We start from the raw sequence: 25,886 nt of genomic DNA on the forward strand, positions 1-25,886 counted from the left end.
ATCAGACAAACTCACATTGAGAGTGATTCTATAAAATAACTGGCCTGTATTCTTCAAAAATATCAATATCATAAAAGAAAAAACAGTTGAGGGACTATTCTAGATCAAGAGTTGAAGAGACGTGACAACAAAATGTGTTAAGTGATCCTAGATTGACTGTATCCTTTTCCTATAAAGAACACCACTGGGGCAACTGCTGAAACCTGAATGGAGGCTTAAGGATCAGACAGCTGTAATATATCAATGTTACATTCCTGCCTTTGTTGGTTGTATTGTTGTCAGGCAAGAGAATGTCTGTTTGTAGGAAACATGCACTACAATATTCAACAAAGAAGAGACATCACGTCAACAACTCTCTCTCAAAAGATTCAGGAAATAAAAGTTATCTGTATTTTACCGGCAACTTTCCTGAACTCGTTTTAACAAATAAGTATATAAAATAAATGTAGTAAAACCCCAAATTGCAGCCCAAACCCTATACAGGCTGGCAACTATCACGTCCCCAAATAGACCAGAGGCATGCACGCTCTCTGGGGAAAATGCGAAGAGGCTCTACACGTTGAAAGATCAAGCACAACAAAGAACTGGTTTGAGGCAGAAGACTAAAAACAGAACTGAATAAGAGTCTCTATACGGAACTGTGGACTCCAGTCCCCTTCTCCAGTTCTGCTTGCAGAACATCAGCAAGAGGAATACACGTTCCCTCTCCCCCAGGCATGGGATTTACAGTTTCAATCAGGAGACACCAAGAGCCCTGGAGTAAAAGCCCTAGGGTTACTCATATTCATGGGTCCCTCAAGCACCACACTAAGCCTTCAGTGAACAAGCCTCAACCTCACAAAAAGCTTCCTTCTGCTTTATTGTAACTTACTCCTAAACACCAGCCACCAGCCCAGGGATGGTCAGATATTTGAGGAAAGCTGCCAAAACTCAAAGACAGAAATCAAAACAAGCAGAAAAACAGGAATCCAGAGGAAACTGAGACAATGCCATGAAAGGGGAAAAAAAGGCAATTAACCATAACCTGAACGTGCTTGAAGCGGCAAAAGAATATATGTAACCATGAAGTAAAAACAAAATGCTAGTGGGGGGTGGGGGGGAGGAGCAGAGAACATAAAAAATACCCTGATGGAAAATAAAAGTTGAAAAATATCTCCCCATAAGGGTAAAAAGTAAACAAATAGAAAACAGACAAGGTAACACTACAAAACTTCAGAACACCACAGATGAAGATCAGATCCTTAAAACTTCCGGGAAGTGGGAGGGTTCATGTAAAAAGGACCAAGTTTTCTAATAAATTAATGGATCTATATTAATATTTAGTAGCCACTAACATCACAGAAAGTCAGATATTTTGTGCCTCCTAAAGATAACATACCACCCATGCAGTATTCTCCCCACTCACCACCTCTCAAAAAAAAAAAACAGAGAAAAAGAAGAAAATAACAAAATTTTATCAAGATCTTACTGCCAAGTACAGGAAATACATTACAAGGGACGGGGAACACATCAATGACACCATAGGGTTTCATTCAACAACATTCAGGCTGTAGAAGACTACAAGACAGATGATACACTTTCTTCAACAAATAAAACTCACAGGGAAAAAAACCACCAATAGATTAAGAGACTTAAGAGATTTGTCAGTCAATGACAATTTATGGACCTTACCTAGATCCTGATTTGAATGAACTGTTTAAAAATATAATTATGAGACAATCGAGGTAACTTGAACTTTAACTGGATATTTGAAGAATAACTGTTAATCTTTTAAAGGTATGATAATGCTACTCGGGTTATAGTTTAGAAACTAGTCCTTACCTTTTAGAGATACATACTGAAATATTCAAGAGTGAAATTATACATCTGGGTTTGCTTGTATAAAATCAAAGGGAAGAGAGGTAGACAGGATTATGAATTTTTTAAAAGTGGCCATGAGGGCTTCCCTGGTGGCGCAGTGGTTAAGAATCCGCCTACCAATGCAGGGTACACAGGTTCGAGCCCTGGTCCGGGAAGATCCCTCTTGCCGCGGAGCAACTAAGCCCTTGTGCCACAACTACTGAGCCTGCCCTTTAGAGCCCACGTGCCACAACTACTGAAGCCCGTGCGCCTAGAGCCCGTGCTCTGCAACAAGAGAAGCCACTGCAATGAGAAGCCCGCACATCACAATGAAGAGAAGCCCCCGCTCACCGCAACTAGAGAAAGCCGGTGCACAGCGACAAAGACCCAACACAGCCAAAAATAAATAAATTAAATTAAAAAAAAAAAAAAAAAAAAGCGGCCACAAGTTGATCAATGTTGAAGTTGGGTGATAGATACATGGGAGTGCATTATGTTCTCTAACTTTTCCATACTTTTTTTTTTAATGGAACCCAGAATACAAATTATATCTGCTATAGAAGCTAGAAAACCATGAAGCAATCCATTCAGAGTTCTCAGTAAAAATTATATTCCAACTGCAATTCTGTACCCAGTCAAAACTTTTACTCGTGAGAGAAAGCAGATTAAAGATATTTTCAGATGATGTCTCAAAAAATTAACCTCTCTTGCACCCTTTCTCAGGAAGTACTGAAAGTTGTGCTCTGGCAAAAAGAAAGATAAAGGCAGGAAAGATAAAGGTCAGAGAACTAGGAAACAGGAGACCCAAACCTGTTGGAGACACACAAAGGAACCCTATTAGACCTAGAGAGCAAGAATTCCATGCAGACTAATAAGGACCAACTGTATAGCACAGGGAACTTTTCTCAATACTCTGTAATGACCTACATGGGAAAAGAATCTAAAAAAGAGTAGATGTGTGTATATGTATAACTGATTCACTTTGCTGTACAGCAAAAACTAACACAACATTGTAAATCAACTATACGCCAATAAAAATTAAAAAAAAAAAAAAGAATTCCATACAGGAGTAGTTTGATGGAGGGCCCCTTAAGAACGTTCTTAAGGGAGGGGGTGGGGGTGAGTGAGAATGAGGAACGGGACAACTAATTATCTGATATTTGTGCAAAACTATATGGAGAGGCTATTAGAAGGTACAGGAAAACTCAGTCACTAGTACCTAGAAAACAAAACACAACAAAATTATACAAGGAAAACAAAACAGGAAAAACAAAATTATACAAGGAGGGAAATGTAATCATAGTATACAATTTTCCTCCATGGTGAACAAGACTTACATAATCATCATTAAACACAATACATTTAAAGAAAGAATATATATATATAAAACTATAATGGACAGATGGGAGAAGACGTATAAAACAGGTGGTTTAAAGTTAAATATTCATCTACCCTAACAGAAAGTCAATAGATAATATCTTAAATTTTAAGTCAAATACCAAATTAGGGTCAGAGTTACCTACCCAGCCTCCACTCTCCGCCTTCTTCCTTTCTAGCAGAAGCTAATTTTGTCCAGAACCGATTTGCACACCCATCCCTTTTGGCATGTTCTCAGGGAAGGCGCTCAGTTCCAGGCGTGCGCCTAATTGGTCTAAGTGTAATTCCATTTCCCTTTCTAGTGAGTCTTTCAGAAACAGGCATATAACCCAGGAGGTAAGCCTGCCGGAGTTTCTAGGCAAAGTTTCCATATTCTTATACAGCTACAAGAAAAATAATTTTCTTTCTCTGGACACTGCTGGATCTGGGTACAACTCCTGAAACTGCTGCAACCATCTTATTAATTTGAGGATGTAGCCGGCCAATGACTAAAGGGGGAGATAGAAAACTGGGGTCCTGAAGACATTATTGTGCCACAAAACCAATTGCCCTAGAGTCCACCCAACCTCTGGACTTCCAACTGTGATTTACACTGAAGCCAGTTTGGGTCATGGTCTCAGTACTACCATCCAAAAGCATCCTCACTGATAAGCAAATTATTTAGAAATAGATAAACAGCAGAAGAAACAGCTAAGAGTTGAGGAAAAAGTGATTACCTACGGGGCAGAGCTTGCCAGCTAGTGTACATGGCACACAGTGCCACTAATGTTCCAGAAGTGCCAAGATCCCCTAAAGACCTCAGGACACCCAAACAGCCTCTTCTGTTTTGCCCATACAGACTCTGAGGTGGAAAAGTTCGGGAAGCATTGCTCTCCGGAGCAGGACTAGAGTAATGAAGGGTGTGCCTGGGGACAGGTTTTTTTCATCACAAGCCTTTCGGTAGTATTCAATTTTGATTATATGCATATTAAAACTAAAAATTAATTCTTAAAAAAAAATTACTGCAGTAAGCAAAAAGAAACTAAAGATCTGATCTGTAGAGAGGTCATTAACAATAATGTAAAGAAAGAACTTAATTGAAGACTATTCCAGAAACAAAACTCAAGAGGGCTGGGTAATAGAGTAAATTCAAAAGTAACTGAGAGAAAGTTACAAGGAGTCAAATACTACATAGATGTTTCTTCTTTAGGGACATAACTACTCCATCACTGCAAAGTGAAAACACAAAATTACTTTCTGTTGTAATCCACTGATTGGATTATACCAGCTGCTATCTACAAAACTCTCTTCAAGTTTTACATGGAATTCAACTTGGGAAGCTGAGATACAGTTTAAAATAATACCAGAAACCCTTCATTCAGCCATGTATTAAGGGATAAGCAAGATACTAGTCCTAGATACATGACGAACAAAATGTACAAGGTTCTGAGACTTCCCTGGTGGCGCTGTGGTTAACAATCCGCCTGCCAATGCAGGGGACACGGGTTCAATCCCTGGTCCGCGAAGATCCCACGTTCCGCGGAGCAACTAAGCCCGTGCGCCACAACTACAGAGCCCGCGCTCTAGAGCCTGAGAGCCACAGCTACTGAGCCCGTGTGCCACAACTACTGAAGCCCACGTGCCTAGAGCCCATGCTCCGCAACAAGACAAGCCACCGCAATGAGAAGCCCGTGCACCGCAACGAAGAGTAACCCCCACTCACCACAACTAGAGAAAGCCTGCGCGCCGCAACGAAGACAAATGCAGCCAAAAGATAATTTTTTTCAGAAAAGTACAAGATTCCTGCTCTCATGAAATTAATATTTGCTAAAACATATTCCACAGAAGCAATACAAATAATAACTAAGAGTGAGGGCTGAACCTGGTTTGAATCCTATCTCACCAACCACTAGGGAAAACTACTTCACCTCTAAACCTAATTTTTATCATCAGTTATTTGAAAGTAGTACCTTACTAGGTTGTGATATGTGTGTGTTTATAAAGTATTCAGAGCAAGCTTAATAAAGATTGCCCTTCCTATGTTAACAGGTTTCCTATAATATGCTAATGTGTACTGTGAATCTCCAAGAAGGTAACTTTCTCCAAGCTTATTTCCTTCATACCACACCACGGAGTGATCTGCAGAGCACATTTACAGCAAGAGAAACTCCCTACTGTGTACCCTACTTCTAATCCACTAGGACTGATTTTTACTACTGTATCCTGATACTGCCAGCTTTTTTTTTTTTTTTTTTTTTACCACTTTTTAGCATCCACTCCGCAAACCTCTTTAATCACAGTTTTAAGACTATTATGCCTCAGTCTCCCATGCTAGATCCTGACCATCCTAGAAACAGAGGGAGTATCTTTTAGACTAACTGCTCCAGTACTTGGAAAAACACAGTATGGTAACACTAAAGATGCCATTTCAAAGAAGCAGTGCATGCAGTTTAACCTCATTCTTTCAGTTATTCAGCAAACATTTATGGCGTTTTCTATACACGAGGCCCTTCTACGATTCTATGCTAGGCCCTGAAGAGACAGCAGTGAACAAAGCAGATGCAACTCCTGCTCTTAAGCAGCTCAGTCTAAAGAAAACAGATACAAAAATAAATAAACCGAACAGGTATAAAGTTCAGGTGGAACAGTGTGAAGCAGTGATAAGGAAAAGTTCAAGGTGCTTTGAAACCTAACCTAGACTGGAAGGAGTCAGGGAAGGTTTCCCTGAACACAGACATCTCAACTGAGATGGGGAAGATGACTAGGAGTTAGGATGGAGTCCTAAGTGCTTTACAAGCATTCTATTACTCTTCACAACGCTATAAACAGTAGGCATATATTATCCCCACAGGGAAACTGAGGCTCAGAGAAGTTTTCATGGCTGGGAAAAGGCAGGGCTAGGATTCAAAGCCAGATATCTAGATCAGACTCCAGGGAATGTACAAAAATGTACGGCATCTAATCAAATGTACAGCATTTCTTTACCACTACACTCTACTGTCTGTAATGGACAGACTCTAAGATGGCTCCCACAACACAGCCTCCTGCTGTTCATGCCCTCCCACAGACCCTTCCTTTGAACCAAGACCTATGACTTGCTTTTAACCAAGAGAATACAGGAAATGTGAAGGGATGTCATTTCTGTGGTTATGATACATGAGACTGTATATCTGCCTAGTGCATAGACTCACTCCTTCACTGTCTTTGAGAAAGTAGTGGCCATGCTGGAAAGGACCACACAGCAATGCACTGAGGGCAGATGTCTGCCAATAGGTAGCGAGAAACTGAGGCCCTCAATCCAACACTGAACAGGGTACTGAATTCTATCAACAATCATATGAGCTTAGAGGAGACCTTCCCCAGTTATACCTTAGATGAGACCGAAGCCCCATCAATAACTTGACCAGAGCCCTCTGAGACCCAGCTAAGCTAAGCTGTGCTCAGACATCTGACCTACAGAAACTGTGAGGCCATAAATGTACTTGTTTTTAAGTTTCTAACTTTATGGTAATATTGTTACATATCAAGAAATAACAAACACACTGTTACACAATAAAGTTTTTCCGCCATATCCTGGTGCTTTGCTGAAAATAATGATTTGCAACTACTCTTAACTACACATCAAGCCAACTTCAGGTAGCAGTCACAATTGCTCTTTTTAAGCAAAACTCATGTACCAAGATGTCAACATTAACCACAATCTGACCCTGTGTTTTATTTGTATTTTTTATTGAGATACATTTGACATAAAATATTAGTTTTAGATGTACAACACAGTGGTTTGACGTTTGACTCTGCATTTTATTGTAGCCATTTTTTAATAACCTTGTCTGCTAATTCCATTGTCTCTATCATTTGTTTCTCCTCAGTTTTCTCTTCTGTCTTCAAACTCACTAATCTTCTCTTCTGCCATGTCTAGTCTGCCATTAATGCCATCCTGTATATTTTTCATTCCACACATTAGTTTTCACCTCTAAAAGTTTTATTTGGATCTTTTTATACCTTTCATAATTTCTAACTTTTTGAACATATGGAATACAGTAACTGCTTTCATGTCCTTGCCTGTTAATTCTAACATGTCAGTTCTAGGTTGGTTTCAATTTACTGATATCCTAATTATAAGTCACATTAACCTACGTCTTCACACGTCTAGTAATTTTTGATTGGATGCTGGACATTTTACACTGTTGAGTGTTGGGTTTCTTTACGTTTCTTTAAAGAGTATTGGCCTTTGCAATGACTGGCAATTACATTACTTTCAAATTACAGGTGACCCTTGAACAACAGAGGGGTTAGAGGTGCTGACCCCCCCACACAGTCAAATCTCCAAGTATAAATTCACAGCCAGTCATCCATATCTGCAGTTCTGCGTCTATGGATTCAGCCAACTGCAAATCATGTAGTACTGGAGTACTGAAAAAAATCCACGTATTAAGTGGACCTGCACAGTTCAAACCGTGTTGTTCAAGGGTCAATTGTAGTTTGCCCCTTTTAAGGCGCGTTTCTAAGATTTTTTTCAAACAGATCTAGAGTAACCTTTATTTTAGGACTAGTTTAGCCCCATTAAGACATGACCCTTTTGGATTCTCAATCAACACAGCATATAATGAGATCTTTCTACTTTGGCTATAAAGTACTCAAATATTTTCCAGCCCTGGGTGAGCTCAGAAAATTGTTCTGCTTACAGCTTCCCAGTGGATTCCTTCCCCAGAAATGTTTCCTTCATGAAACTGTACCCCACACATGCACCACAGATGGGCATTCAGTCAACATTTAAGGGGACCACTAAGAAGATTTATGGAACTCTTTCTCTGCATTAACTCTCTGCATAAGTCCCTTCTTTCCAGAACTCTGCTCCTCAAATCAGAACCATTTTGGCCTCCCCCAACTCCAATCTTTCTTTCCTCAACTCACTGGCTTTTTTGGGGATCTCCTTCCCTGCACTGAGATCTGCCTCCAGGCAGAAAGCTGCACCATCACAGGACCTCCTCGTTTGTTTCCCATCTGTTAGGGAACGTGGTTCTGCACTGCCTATTGTTTAATATCTGAAAACAGTTGTTCCATGTATTTTGTCCAGTTTCCTAGCTGTTTATGGTGGGAGGGTAAATTCAGAATGTTACTGCCCCATAGTCAAAAACAGAAGTCATGACTCCTGACAATTTTAAAGTAAATGTTTTATAAGATACAACTCCTAAACATACACACACACATCATTATCACATTATCCTGTCTTTATTTTTATCATGATATGTACATGGTATGTATCACTCTTGGTCAATTATGTTACTTGCTTTCTTGCTTATTCTACATTTCACGGTAGAACGTAAGCTCTGTGAGTACAGGGACCTTACCTACACTGTCACTCCTGTATCTCCAACACCTAGAACATAGCCTGGCCTAGAAAAGGCACTCAAATTCAGCAAATGCATTAAATCAATAAGCAAAGTGTTTTACGAGTATTTCACTTAATATATATTGTGAACTCTTCTACTTAGTAAATTCTAATCTAGACACAGGTAACCCTGACCATAGAGAGTTCCTTAGAATTGTCTATTGTCGTAATTACCAACATCTGAGTAAAGGTTTTTAGTTGCAAACAAAAGAAACTAACTCTAGCTTTGTTGAAACTGTAAAGGAAGTTATTAAAGTGTTTTAGGCAACTCACAGAAAACCCCAGGAGGGCCAGGCTGGAAGGCTACATAACCAAGAACACCAAAAATTCAAACCACAGATCTGGTCCAGTGGAGACAACACAGGATTCGGTCCCCGTGATTTGTAGAGATACCACTGACCCTGGAACTAAATGCTACAACTGGATCTGTCACTGACTGCCTCCAGAAGAGCCGCAGCTGCCATCCCCCTTGCACTGCAGAACACAGACTCTGCAAAGTGCCTGCTTCTGCAAATCACTGGCTTCTGAGGTAGTGGAATGGAGGTCCCAGGTCATATGATTGCATCCTAACCCCAAAAAAATGCAGAGAAAGTGAGCAACTGGCTTTCATAATGGAAGACATCTACCTCCCACCAAGATTCTTAAGGTAAAGAATTCCCCAAACATAGAAAGCTATTAGATGTTCTGGTTAATTATCTGAAAGACTAATGAACCAGTAGCACAAAGCATCAATCCCAGCATACCAGAACTTTTATCTATTTCTTCAATTAATGGGTTATAGAAGCTCTATGTTCCTTTTTCTTTTCTATCTGAATGTTTAACTTTAGGGCCCGTAACTGTTCACTGGGTTTTTTATTATCTGGAAGCAGCATAAACAATGTACTATGATTAACCTTAAGCAAATTTACTTCCCTGCATCTCAGTTTTCTAACTTATAAACAGATACTATCCACCACCTTCTAGGGCTGCTGATAATATTAAAATAACTAATAATGAATATGTAGAGTCTGGCCCATAGCAGGCAATCAATATTAGCATTATTTAATAATGTTACCATTATTAGTTTATTTTTTAATAAGAGAAACTCACTGATTTACATGAACATCTCTTTTTTAAAAAGAATCTGCCAATGCCAACAAGCTGAAGATCCAAGTTTCTATTTTACATTGGTATTATAAATGTTATCCCCCTTAGCCCCTTTGTTATCAGAGATGAAGCAACAATAAAGTAGTCTAACATGTTGCCACCAGAACTAAGTTCAAGGAATACATAAACAGATGGACACATGGACAGCTGGATGATGGAAACATCAAGCCACGTCTCCTTTAGGGTTCTCTACAGCGAACTCTAACCACACTGAAGGGCTTCACGACCATGAACGGGACCACGTACGTCCACCTAACTCACAACTACGCCCCAAGGGCCTGGCAAGGGGCCAGGCAAAGAGCCAAAAAATGAAATCTGAATATTTGCTTTTCTAAATATTTACTACAGAAACTAGTTCCTGAGAAAGGTTTCAGAACTACTTTAAAACAAGTCCCTTTTAAGCTTTTAAAAAGATCATTCACCTGACAAGATCAAAAGCTTCAGTAATTTTCTAACTACAAGACTCAATTCTTTTGAAAATCCATCCGTACAACAAACTTTCCCTCAATCATGCTTCTTGTTCTGTTGTCCTAATGTGAAGAAAAAGTAACGCCAAAACGCATCCAAACCACTTTCTTCACTTTTTTTTTTTTTTTTGGCTGCGTTGGGTCTTCATTGCTGTGCACGGGCTTTCTCTAGTTGTGGAGAGCGGGGGCTACTCTTCATTGCGGCGCACGGGCTTCTCATTGCGGCGGCTTCTCTTGTTGCAGAGCATGCAGCATCAGTAGTTGTGACACGTGGGCTCAGTAGTTGTGGCTTGTGGGTTCTAGAACGCAGGTTCAGTAGTTGTGGCGCACGGGCTTAGGTGCTCTGCGGCATGTGGGACCTTCCCAGATCAGGGATCGAACCCATGTCCCCTGCACTGGCAGGTGGATTCTTAACCACGGGAAGTCCCTTCTATCACTTTTTAAATGACGCCAAAGCTAGAGCTTATTTTAAATGTGAACCCGAGAGCTACTGCAAATGCTGGATTGACATTCCAGATATAATTGTTGAATGAAACTCACTTTGTTGGCTAAGAATCATAAAGAACATCCAGCCTGATTCCCTCCACAATTTAAAACCATTCCAAATGAAACTAAGAACTGTATCTATTTCAATAAACTAGTAAAATTATGTACTCCTTTAATAGAGAAGGCACAATCTTTCAACTCCGTAATACCAACACTGAACTTCTAACAACTAGTAAGTATTTCATATGCACTTATTGAATTAATCCATGAGTAAATAACTTTGTCTTTTTACTGGCTACATAGAGTTTTCCAAGCTTATCTTTAAAAAGACAGGATTCACCTTTTTCTTCTTCTTCAAGGCTCCCATATTCCCTGTCCAACTCTTACTCCAAATGTACATTCCCCTTATGTAATCATTTGGTCCTTGAGACCAACTAGTAAAGACCAAAACGTAGTTTACTGATGCATTCAACAAATGTTTACTTGGTACTCACCACACGCCAAACACTTGCCGATCTCTTAGAATGCAAGGGGGAGCGAAACACCACTGCTCCTGCTCTCTGGAGGGTATTAATAAAACAAGCACTAAAAAAATTACCACCTGTGATAAGCATTGTGAAAGGAAAGTACAGGGAGACATAAGACATTAAAAAAGAAGAGGTGACTAGGACAGTGGTCTGCTTTCCCTGACAAAGTAATATCTGAACTGAAAATGAAGGAGGAAAAGAAGTTAACTAAAAGAAAGAAGGGATGATGGCTGGCCCAGGAAGCAGACATGCAAAGACATGGGAGACAAGACGGCTTAAGTCAGCTGGAGCCAGATCATCCAGGTAGGGAGTCCTATGACTAGTCTAGTCTTTCCCCTAGAAGTCACAATAAATCATTAAAGAGGTTTTTCTTTTTAAAAAAGAACTGAGAATTCCTGTTCATCCATTTGTTCAAGTCTCTCCATTTCTATCCATTCTATTGAATTTTATTCCTTGACCTTCCCTATATGCCCACATCCTTTACTTCAGATGTTCGTATCTTTATCTTATTCAGCAAACAGCCTTCTTCCAAACATCTCCCATGAATCCTAAGACTTCTGTCTTCAATTTCCTCCCTTTGCATAGCTGACTCTAGTACTGCTGAGCAGCTGTGGGCCTTCAGGCCAATTCTTAGGTAAATTTACCTAGCATTACTGACATTTTGAACTGTACCACAGAACCACTACAGGGAAATTCAAAAATTGAAATTAGATGGCAAAATATGCTGAGATCCTAATAATTTTCTTACCATTGCTCTTTTGGAAAACTTTAATGAAACAGTCTTTTGTACCATAGTAATGTCTCTCAAAAATAAATGTGTTTGATGTAAAGGTGAAGTAAAACACACCACTGTGATGACAGCTGTTCTTTTTCAAGGGGAAACGATCAAATCAGAACAAATTTTTCAGCAGACAGTATCTGTCTTAAAGACAGCAGTCCTACTTATATCCAAATAAACTTTAACCTAAAATTAACTGTCAAAGGGACTCTTAAAAGGAGACAAAAATTTTGACCTTCAAAAAGCAACATCAAACATTACTCAATTTCATAGACTGTGTTTCCTTTAATGAAAATTCACGTATACTCTAGACTGCGTCCTTAAACCTACTCTGGATTAGGAGCAGGCTATTAAAGATCCCCCGCTACAACTAACTTCCATGATGGCACATACGGCGAGGGTTTTATTTCAGCATTGATTCCCAGGCCCTAGTGCCATGTTTGGCACTAGTAGGTACTCAATAAATAGCTCTATCTGCCTCACAAGATAAATGCTTTTTAGATGATTGGTCTCCCAGTAACAACATATGTGAGCATAAACAGAATAAATATGGTATTTTTCAGGAAAATACTAAGACACTCAGAATAAATTAAACTCTCACATGTTTAACTACTCTATACTTTTCAAACCATGAACTGTGATACAACCTTTCCCTTTCCAGAATCAGAGCTTCTAACACTGCCTTCTCCCACTGCCCCATTTTTTAGCTCATTTTTAATGGTGCTATAAATTATTTCCACCTGTCACTAATGGAAGGTTTGAACTACAATAATAATTCTATCTTCTGTTCTTCCACAGTTCCTTCAGGACCTTACTACGAAATATTCTCAACTGTCCCATTAAGCCAGTCATTCGACTCCTTATGACCTTTACTATACTGCCACCAAAGCTGAATTCTCTCCTTTCTATCTCCAAAACCTGGGTCACATTGCTATTTGAATCCAGAAATATTCACTTTGTTCTGTTGAAAATTAAATAATTAAGAACTCGAGATGTTCCTAACTTGGCTCTCCCTCTGTCTTGTTTTTCCCTCTCTTATTCCTCATGCCTGTACACCTAGAATGAGCCTTTCAAAAGGCTGTCATCTCCCTAACCCATGGATCTGCCATCATCGCCCTGATGAAAAACCTTCAACTGCCCCAAATTCAAATTCCTTTTAAGACCCATAACTCTCACTTCTCACTGCAATTGTTCCTATCCCTCCCCCAACATAACACACACACACACACACACACACACACACACGCTCTTATACTCCAGGCACACCCACCACAGGTGCCCATATGACTTCTTCCAGCCGACTGTCACTTCCCCAGGTTCTACTGTAAAAAGCCCATCCATTCTTCGAGACCAAGCTCCCATCCCTCCTCCTCCACAAGGCATACTCAAATCCCCAGATCTGTCTGACTTCCCCGTGTTCTTCTAGTTAGTTCTCTGTATGGCAATACCTCTAATTGTTAGCAGCCATGGTCTTACCTGTGCTAATTTTGCCTGTATACACACAACTATCTCAACACTAACAGCACAGGTCACCAAACCTTATTCACTTTTGTAGTCAAAGTTTCTACCACCGTAATTCACATATCTTATACAGAGAACAGGCAAATGTTTCCTCAGTTGAAGAGGAACAAGAATCCCCTTTTACAATTTATCCAAGCATTTACAATTATAAGCATTTACAATTTATTTATAAGCATTTACAATTTATCAAAACAGTTTTTCATTCAACAGAATAAATAAATACAGAAAAATCACAGAACAATTTTAACTAAACAACAAAGAACAAATACTTTGTTATTTAAAGTACAAGACTTACAGTACAATGTAAGATGCTCAAATTCACTCATAAAGAAATGCAAATTCAAACAACTAGACTTCACTATTCACCTATTAAATTGACAAAGATTTAAAACTTCGATAACACCAGTGTTGGTGAGATTTGGAAAACTATACACTCTCAGACACTGCTGATGAAGTATGAATTGGTGCTACTTCTTGGAAAACAATTTGGCAATCCATATTCAAATGTGCACATACCTGGTGAACCAGCAATTTCCCTTATAAATATATACTCTCTGGCTAACGCTCACAGGAAAGTTACATGTACAAGGATGTACACTGCAACATTGTTTAAAAATAGCAAAAATAGGGAAAAAATATTTAAATGCTCTTTAATGGAGACTGACTCAATTGTGTTGCATCCATAACGTGGAACACTTCCCATCCGTTAAAAAAACAGGGAAACTCTACCACCTGATATGGGAATATTTCTAAGATGATCAAGAAGCTTAAGTTGCAAAACTGTGTGTTTAGCATGATCCCATTTGCTTTTGATTTTAAGTACACAGAGTGGATACACACACACACACACACACACACTGTCACACTAAAAAAAATCAGGATCGCACTAAATATACAGCTTTGTAACACACGTGTATATACTAAATGTTTACATATACAGTTGTACATTTGTATGTATAGAACATTTCTAGTAGGAAAAACTAAATAGCTATTACTTATGGAGCACAGGGGGGTGGAGGGGGGGGTGACACCATTCTACCGGGCTGGATTTTTTTTTTTTTAATCGTGAAAATACATAACTTGTTGACTGTTAAGAACTAAAATTCTCTAGATCAAAATGATACCTTTTATGTCTGATATAAGACTGCTCAAATAGGAGCCCTAAACAGATGAAAAAACACTAAGAAAAGAGAACACTCCTACTCCAATGACTCCGTATTCCATCAAGCCCAGTGGTCCTCAGCAAAATTATCCACAGTCCCATTACGGACACTCTTAGCAACAGAAGGCCAGCAAGTGCCAGTCTAATGCTACCAACCTCCGGCCACCAGAGAAGCCTCCATGAACCCTTCCAGGACTGCACCACAAGCAGACATTTCTCAAACACGCCCTTCATTTTCCTTGGGCAAGGGCACATGTGCCCTACCCTTCCCTCCCCATCCCAAAAAGCTCTCTTATTAATGCAGGTGCTACTCTCCAATGTTTAAAATGACAGCCAGCTAAATGATAAAAATAAAGTGTTAACCTGATAACAGATAAAGGATATTCCTCTGGGAATATTTCCACTTTAAATTAGGGAATCCAGCTCTTACCTTAATCTAAAGGAATGAATTCAACAGTGAGAACTGCAAGCAAACCAGAAGAAAAGGAAAGTAATAATTTGAGGACATGACCTCCCTTTGTTCCTTCTAAACATGCCAGGTCAAAACCTGTCATCTACCCTAACGCTGGAGATACACTACCCTACCCACTACAGCACCGACACTAACTATACCTGATTTAAAACCTCAACTTCCCACCTTTAAATACTTATTTGACCAACTCAGGCTATTCTTCTAAGAGGCTAAGAAGACAGGTAAGTGAGCCAACCATTCACTACCAATGAGCTCACACATAAATAGCAACATATTTGAAAACAACAGATCTTCCTATAAAATCAAAAATGCAGTTGTACTCTATTCTCTGTCCCCTCTTCTGTAGAAAGAGCAAAGAACCAAGAGTCAGGAAAACATGTGCTAGTCCCCCAGACCTGCTTATTCTGAGGCACTGGTTAGTCATTTATTTTCTCTGCATCCCTTTCCTTCTCTAAAATGAGAGACGAACTATGTCAATGTTTCTCAAAATGTTTCTACTGCATCAGGATTACCCGGAGTCCAAATTAAGAAAGGGGATTCTAGAGTGTCACCCACACCTACAGAAAGAGAAGTATCGGAGCTTGGGAATCCCACAACTTTGACAAGTTATCCTGAAAACTGTTTGAGACCCATTAGTTCCTCAGGTCTCTACTTGACCTAATTATACGCTAGTTCAAAGAATCCTAGACCTTCCTCTTTTGTCAAACCCATGAAATAAAGAGGAAGATACTGGACAGTAAATGTTTAAATATCACTGCTATCATCCTCCTTGCAACTTCAGTGATTCAAACATTTACTGAAAACCTAACAAGATATTGCGATACTGAATCACAATATCCTAGTATTGCTTGCTGAGGATGTGAGCACAAATACACACAAAACGGTCAAGGGGACTGCTGAAACTAAATCCAAGAGCTTAGACTTCAAATACCGTTTACTGCAATAGTCACAGCAATCAAGAATCATGTTTCTATCAGAAAATACCGTCAGTAAAATAATGTGACCCAAAATTCCTTCACTACTAGTAGTTACAATTTTTCTAACCTGACTACATATGTATATATTCTATATTCTATGTACTGATGGTCTATTTCAATTTGTACACCATAGTTCAAAAGAGTAATGAGCAAATATGGAATATAAACTTATTAATTAGTGCAATAAGTTGTCTTTTCAAAGTTCATTTCTGTAAGTTTCTCCCAAAACATTTGAAAGTGTGACAGGCAATGTTTCATAATCCCCCCCCCCATTCTCTTCTTTCAGTAGAAACAGATTTTCAGCCAAACAGCCACCTACTGAAGACCACATATCCCAGCCTCCTTTGCAGCTACATGCGGCCACCTAAGTTCTGACCAATGGGTGTGAACAAAAGTCCCATATGCAACTTCCAGGTCCGTCTTTAAAGAGGGGATGTTCTCTCCCCACATCCTGTTCCTGGACTGTGCATGTGGAGAGGAGCTGTCCTCAACTATATAGGAAATGGTGTCCCCTTAAGCACAGGAAAACAAGACAGAAGGAACCAAGCTCCCCTATATCTTGGAGCCACCACATCAGCCTTAGACTACTTACATGAGAGAGAAGTAAACTCCTTGTTTAAGCCACTGTATTTAGTCAGAACATAGGTCCAATCTTGTGCTCTAACTAATGCATATAGAAAGATTAAGTTACTAATAAATATTACATAGCAGCTACTTACCAACTCAGTAAGGCTGAAACTCTAATTATAAATTCTTGGGTAATCTCACTACTGAAATTATTGCAACTGTACCAACTTACATTTATATAGCATTTTACACTTTTTGCAGAACACCTCATTACAGTATCTCATTTCACATTCTCAAAATCCTGGGCAAGGCAGCGGGTGCTCTGCACATTTGGACATAGAACACTAAAGCTCAGAAGCTACTTTGCCCAAGGTTGCACAACTAAGGAGTGGTGCTCAGGCAGGATTTGGCACACAGGTTCCTCATTCCATCATTCCATGTACATGTACATTTAGCTACACCTGTTATGTGCCAGGCACTGGAGTTACAGAATTATTCCTGTCCAGATGGACCTTACAGTTTAGTGGAGAGAGGGAGAGACAGACAGTAAATGAGTCAGTGTACTTACGCGTACATATGAATAACTGTATAGCAACTTTTAGTAATGGCTGTCAAAAAAAGCAGAGTCTGTAAGAATGCATGGCCAAGGAATCTTACTTAGACTGGGGTTTGGGGGAAGGCCTCTGAAGAAGTAGCATTTATGCTGAGACCATAAGGATGAGTATCAATGAAGAAGAGGAAAAGAGGGAGAAAGCTATTAAAAAATGTATGTGTGCTATCTCAGTCTTCACAAGAACCCCATGGTAAGTACCATCAACCCCATTTTACAGATGAAGAAACTGATACTTAGCAAAATCACTGTGCCTTAAGTCCACACTGCCAGTGAGTGGCAGGACCTGAGATTCCAGACCTGCCTGACTCAGGAGGCTCTGCCTGGCACCATCTCACAGGCCAATACCCTCTCCACAGTTATGCTTCTTCAACTGCTATCTCTAATTTGCTATCAAGCAGATTGTGGATAGATGTCCCAATTTGAGCATCTTCTTACCCAAATGCATGTGCTAAAATGCCAACCTTAACCACAAATATCCATAAAACTTAAAAAAATAATAAACTCTTTCCAGTCAAAATTTTATATACTTAGAGAAATAAGGGGATTATTTAATGAACAGGTATGTTATTTAAAATAGAGGTGATGCTGAAACCAGTTCCATTCCATGTTAAACCAGTTCACTAAGCCCCTCTCCACAAAATCAATTTGAACAAGCAATTCAATTATGGTGAGATAAAACTGAAAATAATTCATCAAGAGTAAAGATACATTTTAAACTATTATGCACTATATATCAGATATGGGCACATGTCCATCAAACAAACAAAACTTTAACAGTATTACAAACTTTTAAAAGTCACCTTCTAGAAGAGAATACATAGCTCTGGGAGAAGAATCAATTGCTGAAAAGACAAAATGGTTCTGTATTAGCAAAAAGTATGCCTACAAGGAACCACATTACCTTAGATGTTCAATGTACCACAAGTTATCTCCAATAAAGAATTTTAACTCGTTATACAACTCTGGAAGTACGATTTCAAAGCAAAACCATAACTTTTTAAAAACATTTAGCTGGTTTATACAATGCAATATTTCCAAGTCATTTTGTTTTCATATACCAAAAAATGAAACTAAGGCTGCCTGTAGCCACTAGGTTAGGAAACAAGACTTGTCTCTAATTGCCTAATATGAGCCTTAAATTAATTACTTTAGTCATGTGAAGTCAACATTTCACTTTCACATAACCAATGGTAAACTCCACAGCTCTAGCTTAACATTATAGCATTGACATAAGGCAAGATTTCAAATGATTTCTTTATTTAGAGGCAACTGGGGAGAAATTTTAGGTAACTTAAAATAATTTGATGATTTTTCCAAGTAATTAACCACAAATTTTAACCTCCTCCCCCAAAATTTTTAATCCAAAACTGTGCACGCCTTGGGTTATGAATTACTATAATTTCTCTAGCCATCAAAACATTGCCCATTGTCAAAATGATATATGGTAAGAAGTCTTTCAAAAAGCATAACCACTATGTATACATGTAAGGTGCTCACACAAAAGTAACAAAGTCACGCATTTCACTTTACAGGGCAAAGTGTGTTAAGTGTCAAGTTTCAGATGATCATGTTTAATAGTTTCAAGTAATATCTTTACTCCTAAGCAGAAAATACACACAAGTATCTGGAGGTAAAACCACCAAAAAACTCAACAGAAAATAGTGATTCTTAGCTCACAGTTTAAATTACTAATAGTAATACAACAAAATTCTAAGACTACTAAAATTCTGGGAGAGAAAAGTCAAGTTCTTTATAAAGACTCTGGAAGTTTTGGGGTTCTGCTGGGTTTAGATAAAGTTTTTCTCGGGGGGGGGATAAAAAGAGAAACTGCTTGCAGGTGGGGGTGGGCGTATAGGAAATGTGAAAGTTCTTTGAGACAAGAGAAAAGTGAATGTTAAAGCAAAGAAAATTTGACACACACCTTACCACAAATAAAGTCACAAATGAAGCCCCCTCTTCCATTAAGCTTATTTTTAGATCATGTAGAAGGCAATTAATTCCCTTCTCACTCATAATAAAGTTACTTCTATTCAAGTTGTCTCCCCATGACTAGATAGTTGCCAAGCATAAACATGCATGTGAAAACATCCCTGGGCATTCTAAACTTCTAAGCTTTTTTTTGTTTTGTTTCCAAGTAGTACCCAAGATTCAATACAAATTAGCATCTTCTTTCTTTGTATAGTTTCAAAACAAAACATATGCCAAAGGTCACTCTCACCACGTATTTTAACAAGTTATCTTAAATTTGGTTTCACGGGGATTTGTAGCTCTACAAAAACCTATGTAAATTCTTTAAATACCAGTTGTTGCACTTACCACACTCCCCACGGCAACATCTCTAAGTCATACACACAAAAAAATCTCCATAAATGAAACTAAGGAGCAGACATCAGACAATATTCTAGAGGAGGAAAAAATTCTAAGCCAGATTTTTTTTTAACATCTACATTCCCAAACAAGACACTGCATTACAATGGAACATCTTCATTTGTTTTGAATGTTAGTGCCCTTAAAAGAGGCTGGATTAACTCAATTTTTGAATCCCCAGGACACAGTAACTATGTATGTTTGTTAAGTTTCCATTAAGTCCCACCAAAAAGTCTTTAAAAGAAATGTAAGAAACAATCTTAAACCTATATTCCAAACAAAAACAAAGATCTCACTAGATCACTTAGTCCATCTCCCACCCCTACCAATAAGGACCATCCACTCACTTAATTCTATTCAAATCCATGATCTTTTTTAGATTTCAAAGGAGTGAGTCTCCACCTTACAGACACAGGAGTGACCCTTCCTTCCAGGATAAATTACTTCTGAGCTTACGCTTCTTATGAACTTTTTATACTCAGTTTTACATTACAACTTGCTGTAGACATTGACAGGACTCAACTCTTTGGCAAGGTTTGAAGTCTAAATGAATTTGGACAGCCACCATAAACATCACTGCTATTCCAAGGCAAATCCCCCAAAAGCACTGGGGTACTTTAAGTGTAAGTCATATGTATACTAAAAATCTTAATATAACTGAGTGAACTTTTTTCATAACTGCAGTCTCTTTGAAACTATCTTCTTCCGTTTAAAATCTTAGCACCTGAAATTTTAATTCTCTTTCCACATTTATACTCTAGCTGAAAAAAATATTCTCGTAACTAATCAAGATATGAGAAGTTTACAAAACAAAAGCTAAAGGTCATTCCACTGAATTTTGAAAACGCCCCCAAAATCAAAATACTAAATATATCCACTCTTAAATACTTTGTATATGTAAAGTGTAAGGGATCACAGAGAAAATCTTAAGTATTCAAAGATAAAAAGTAACTAAAAATAACTGTGCACAAAACTTTCTTACGACTCATCAATACTTACATGACTATAATTAAATTTAAGTGTGAACAAAACGCACTGAAGAATATTTTTTAATTCCTTCCATTCAAAAATTGTCTATGTTGTTTGCTTGGAAGCTGACAAGTTAGTTTCATTCAGAGGCCCTCACCTCAACCTTTCCTTTCCGCTTCCGCAAACTACAAAGTTAATTCCATGCAAAACACTATACGTGGACAGAAGCTCTAGGTTAGAACCCTGAGTCATTACACACAGATCGCTCCAAAATCTGCCAGTATTTATAATAATGAGTTATACCCTAGTGATTAAGAGCCCAGGCTGGCTACTGACTCCTGGTCCCAGCTGTATGACCTTGGATGAGTCACCGCTCAATTTCCTCATCTGTGAAATGGGTAACAGTTCCTACCGGGAGAATAAGCGACTTAATTAATACACGTAAGGCCCTGAAGAAAAGTGCCTGGCACTATTCGTCCTAATCTTTAAATCAGTGTGAAAACAATGTTACAAGGTGTATTTTCTGACAACTTGGGCGGAATTCAAGAACCAAATGGTGCTGGCATTCAAGTACTGCACCTAGATTACAAGATTCACATCATCCAAGGGTTGGACGACAGGCACAGAGAAGTGGTCAGAGTCACTCACTAATTCTGCCATTTTTAACTATTTCGGACCAGGGAGGGGCCTTTCGCTAAGTGTGAAGCTATTCAGCAGCTCCGGTGGCTCTAAGCGAGAGTGGGTCTCTGCCTATTAACAGACTTGTGAAGTTTCGTTGCAATACCCAGGTATCAATTATAATTTACGCATCCTCAGCCACCAATTCCTCCAGCTGCTAAACAGGTCATCAATCCACCTCGAGTGGCCGGGCTCACTTGCACTCACTGCACAACTTCGGAGCATGCCGAGTGCCCTGGCTCCAGCACACACCCCAAAGGGCCGCGCGGGGACCGGGCTCGCGACCTTCCCCGGCGCCTAGCCCGGCAGCCAGCCCCATTTTCTTAACCCGCGCATTGTCCTTGCGGAGAACCCCGGCCGTTCCCACACTGGTGGGGACCAAGAGGAGGGACGAGGGAGGAGCTGGGGGAAGAGGATGAGGAGGAAGAGGAGGAGGAGGAGGAAGACAACCTCCTCCCCTTCGCTCGGGCCACCAGTGAAGGTCTGGCGCTTTCTCCGGCCCCCAAGCCCCGGCTCCCGGGAGGCCGCGGCCCCATCTCCCACCCTCCGCAACTTTCCCTCCGCTCGCACCCCCCTCCCCTCTGGGACCGGGCCTGTCGGGCTCCCTCCCTCCGCGGCCGGCCCCGGGCCGCGGCGCCTCCTCCTAAAATGGCAGGTCCCTCCCTCCGCCCGGCCGGCCTCGGCACGGGCCCGGCTGCAGGCCGCGGGGGGAGCCGGGCGCCGGGCCGGGCGGGGCCGGGGCCGCGGCCGGGCCAGGCCGGACACTCACCGGGACGATGGCGGGGCGCTCGCGCCGTTCCCTCCGGTGAGTCTCTGCCTCGGGCTCTCGCCGCTGCGCTCTCGCCGCGGCCTCCGCAGCCAGCGCCGCCCCGGCCTCCTCTCTCCGCCCCCGGCGCTCCCGGCTCCGCGGCCGAGCTGCAGCCTCCTTAGTCTCTCTCCGGCTCGCGGTTCCAGCGGCGCCCGGGGCCGGGGAGGCGACAGCCCCCTCCCCGGCAAATACCGCAGTCCCCGGACCCCGACTCCCAGCGGCGGGGCCGCGAGGCCCGGCCCGGCGCGGAGGGCGGCGGCGGCGGCGGCGGGGAGGCCGGGCGCCGAGTCGCGGCCGCTGCCGGTGGCTTCTTCCCGAGGAGGATTTTGTAAATTTCACAAAATGGCGCGCGCTCCAAACCTGCGCAGCGAGAAGCGCCGGGGCCCGAGCGGCGGCGGCGGCGGCGGCGGCGGCGGCGGCTCCTCCGCCAGGAGAGCCCGAACCGCCCGCCCCCGAGTCCCCGCACAGACAGACACTCACACACACTCACACACACACGCACGCACACTCGTCCTCGCACACGCTCACGCACACACACACTCTCTCACACTCACACCGGTCCCGCCCGCTCGCCGGCGGCGGCAGCGGCACCAACAGCAGCAGCAGGAACAGCAGCAGAAGCGGCGGCGGCGGCGGCGCCCGCACCCCCCGCTCGGGGTGTCCGCTCCCTGAGCCCGTCCCGGGCCGCGATCAGCAGCAGCGACGGCAGCAGTCTCCCCGGATCCCCCCGCCGCTCTTGCCGCCGCCACCCCCGCCTCACTCCAATGGGGCTTTTTATTATTATTCGGGCGGGAAGCGAAAGGGTTTAAAAAAAAACCAACCAACAAAATGGCGACGGACCGACCCGGTCGCTATAGCAACTGTCAATCAAAACGCAAAACCCCGGCTGACGTGCTGACGTCCTCCTCCCGCCCCCCGGCCCCAAGCCGGCGGGCGGGGCCTGTTGCTCGGGCAACGGCAGATTCCGTTCCCTCCTTTCCCTCTCCCCCTCCGTCCCCAACCAACCACCCAACCCCCTCAGGTCACGTGAAGGATAAATTCGGAGTTCGGGCCCGCTACGAGTGTCAGAGGAGGGCGCGTGATTCGCTCGGGGGAGGGGAGAAGAGGGGGATGGCCGGGCCGAGGTAGGGAAGAGGAAGGGGGGCGAGGCGGCGGCCCGGCCTGTGCGCGAGCGCCCGCCTCTTCGCCTGCCGCCCGGCCGCGCCCCGCCCCGCTCCCGCCGCGCCCGCGCCGACTGCGGCCCGCAGAGCGCGCGCGGCGCCCGCGCCACCGCCCTCGGAGCCCAGAGCTTCCGCGTCGTGCGCCCGCAGCCCCGCCCGCCCCGGGGGGAGGGGGGCCGGACTCTGAGGCCGTGCGGGGACCCGGGGAACCCACCCCCCGAGCGCCCGGGCCGGGGGCTCTCACCTTCATCCCCGGGGAGCGCGCCAGCCGCGCACGTCCGCGTGTTTAAGCTCTTCTTCGAAGGGCTCGCGTGCCCCCCTCGCCGGAAAATGCCCACGGAGGCTGCGGCGGGGGGTGGGGAAGAGGCCGCCTCCGCGTTTCAGACATCTCAGGAATTCCGGACGCTTCGCCCGCATTCAGGATGCCCCTGCGGCTGACACCTTGATTAAATCCTGTCGCTCGGTCTTTGAGGCGGCCAATGCAAGCGTACAGAAATTATGGACGGAGCCATCATAAAAACTTTAGACTGTGCAGGCTCTCCCAGGCATTCCCACGGATTTCAACCCCCCCCCCCCCGCCTTTCCGGGCACAGCCTTCCTTCCCCGTCGGAATTCCCCGAAAATTAATCGTCTTAAGCTGTTACTGTATCTTTGTCCGACTCCCTGATTTTCTTTTTCATGTACCGTCTCAGTTTCCAGATTCTAGATCCGCCCACAATTTATTAATATTCTGGCCTTGGTTTATCTTTGTTTTATCTAGACTTTCTGCCTGACTAAATATTGCGAGGTGTGCTCCCCAGGCATTAAAACCTAGGTATGCTAGTAGCCCTGCTGTGCTGGCTACTGTGTAATTAGTAGACAGCCACTGTCTGAAATTATATTTTGTACCAAGCCTAGTAAAATGGCATTTAATATTATGGTAAAAAGGATATTATAGATATTATTTTACTCTTAGTCACCAGTTTATGGATTTATTTCTAAGCTTGTTTTTGCAATCTTATGATAATGTTCGTATCAATTTTTTCTTAAGCTTAAACCGTTCATAAGTACAATGGCTGCAGATACAATCTTACAGGTGTAAAGAATCTAAAAAAAGAGCGGATGTATGTATATGTTTAACTGATTCACTTTGCTGTACACCTGAAACTAACACATTTTAAATCAACTATACCCCAATAAAATATTTTTAATCTTTTAGTACAAATCAAAAGAAAAAAAAGGAAAAACAACCCCGTTATAAATACTGGTCTCTATCCTGTGTGACTGGAGAAAAGACACTTGAGTTTTTCCAACAAATGTTTCCCTCCTACAGTTATTAGAACCTTGATATACTAAGGCAACCATTCAAATTAGCACAGGCCATGAAAGAAACCAGACTAAACTTAAGATAAATTAGGCAAAAAGTAGGCAAATAACTTACTTCAGACTGATTCTCATGGTATCAAAAGTTACCATGCCTATCAAAAGTTCTTTTAGAGTGCCGACTTTTTCAAAATTAGTAATGCAGTTAAAGTCCACATTCAACCTGATTGTTTTGAAGGAAGTGGCGAAGAGTGTCCCTATTGGGGTGAGAGATTGCAATCTTGACTCTGCCCAAACTTACACTTCCACCTATACAACCAACTCCTTCCTCCCTCCTGCTTCTCTTCTCCGTGCTCCCACCGCCAAACCCACCCCCATTCACCACAGTTTCACTTCTATCAGGACACTTAAGCATCTGCAACCTTTAACACTAAATTAACTTTGAGTCAATTTTTTATTGCTGGTGGGACTTCCCTGGTGGCGCGGTGGTTAAGAATCCGCCTGCCAATGCAGGGGACACGGGTTCAAGCCCTGGTCCGGGAAGATCCCACATGCCATGGAGCAACTAAGCCCGTGCACCACAACTACTAAGCCTGCGCTCTAGAGCCCGCGAGCCACAACTACTGAGCCCACGTGCCGCAACTACTGAGCCCACATGCTGCAGCTACGGAAGCCCGCACGCCTAGAGCCCGTGCTCTGCAACAAGAGGAGCCACCACAATGAGAAGCCCGCGCACCACAACCAGAGAAAGCCCTTGCGCAGCAATGAAGACCCAACGCAGCCAAAAATAAAAATAAATAAATTTATTTAGAAAAAAGTTTTATTGCTGGTAATGAAGGAAACTTGCATAAGTAATCTTCTAGATAACCTGAAAAGAATATGACAATGTCTCAAGAAACGTGCCCTTGTCTTCAGTCAAGTCCGTCTAGAAGGTTATCAGGGTGAAGCAGAATCTTGAGCTCATAGTCATGCAGTAATAGAAGGCATTGCTGGTCCTCATGTGTAGAAGGCTGCACCCTTTCTCCCCTCCACCCCACCGCCACCACCATCCCTCCTCCCAGTATGACAGCCTTAAACAACATTGATCAATAAGCTGTCATGTCCAGGTTGGAATGCTGTAAAATGGTTTTATACAGGCTTCACCTAAAAAGTAACCTGTGAATTATGCTGATCCCAAACACGTGAACACATGTAGGCAGGAAGGACTCTGGTATAGATGCCAGTTTAGTCTTGACCAGGTTCAGTGATTAAATCCTTGCTCTCATCTGAGAATCTTCCCATCAGGTCCACTGACAGATG

At 42.1% G+C, this 25,886-nt stretch overlaps 1 protein-coding gene across 4 annotated transcripts in view; it reads right to left on the minus strand.

The window, feature by feature from the left end:
- The window catches only part of DYRK1A (dual specificity tyrosine phosphorylation regulated kinase 1A), a 138,624-nt gene extending 114,798 nt beyond the window's left edge, over positions 1-23,826 (minus strand). For 2 of the 4 annotated variants that reach the window (XM_061193924.1, XM_061193920.1), the window contains exon 1: positions 23,530-23,826. The gene's annotated coding sequence lies outside the window, so the exon portion shown is untranslated. Of the gene's footprint in view, positions 1-22,086; positions 22,230-23,529 lie in introns of those variants that run through there. The other 2 variants (XM_061193925.1, XM_061193921.1) reach the window with 2 other exon arrangements.
- Positions 23,827-25,886: the final 2,060 nt, after the last annotated feature.

This window comes from Eubalaena glacialis, chromosome 6 (assembly GCF_028564815.1).
Source record: "Eubalaena glacialis isolate mEubGla1 chromosome 6, mEubGla1.1.hap2.+ XY, whole genome shotgun sequence".
Taxonomy (NCBI): Eukaryota; Metazoa; Chordata; class Mammalia; order Artiodactyla; family Balaenidae; genus Eubalaena; species Eubalaena glacialis.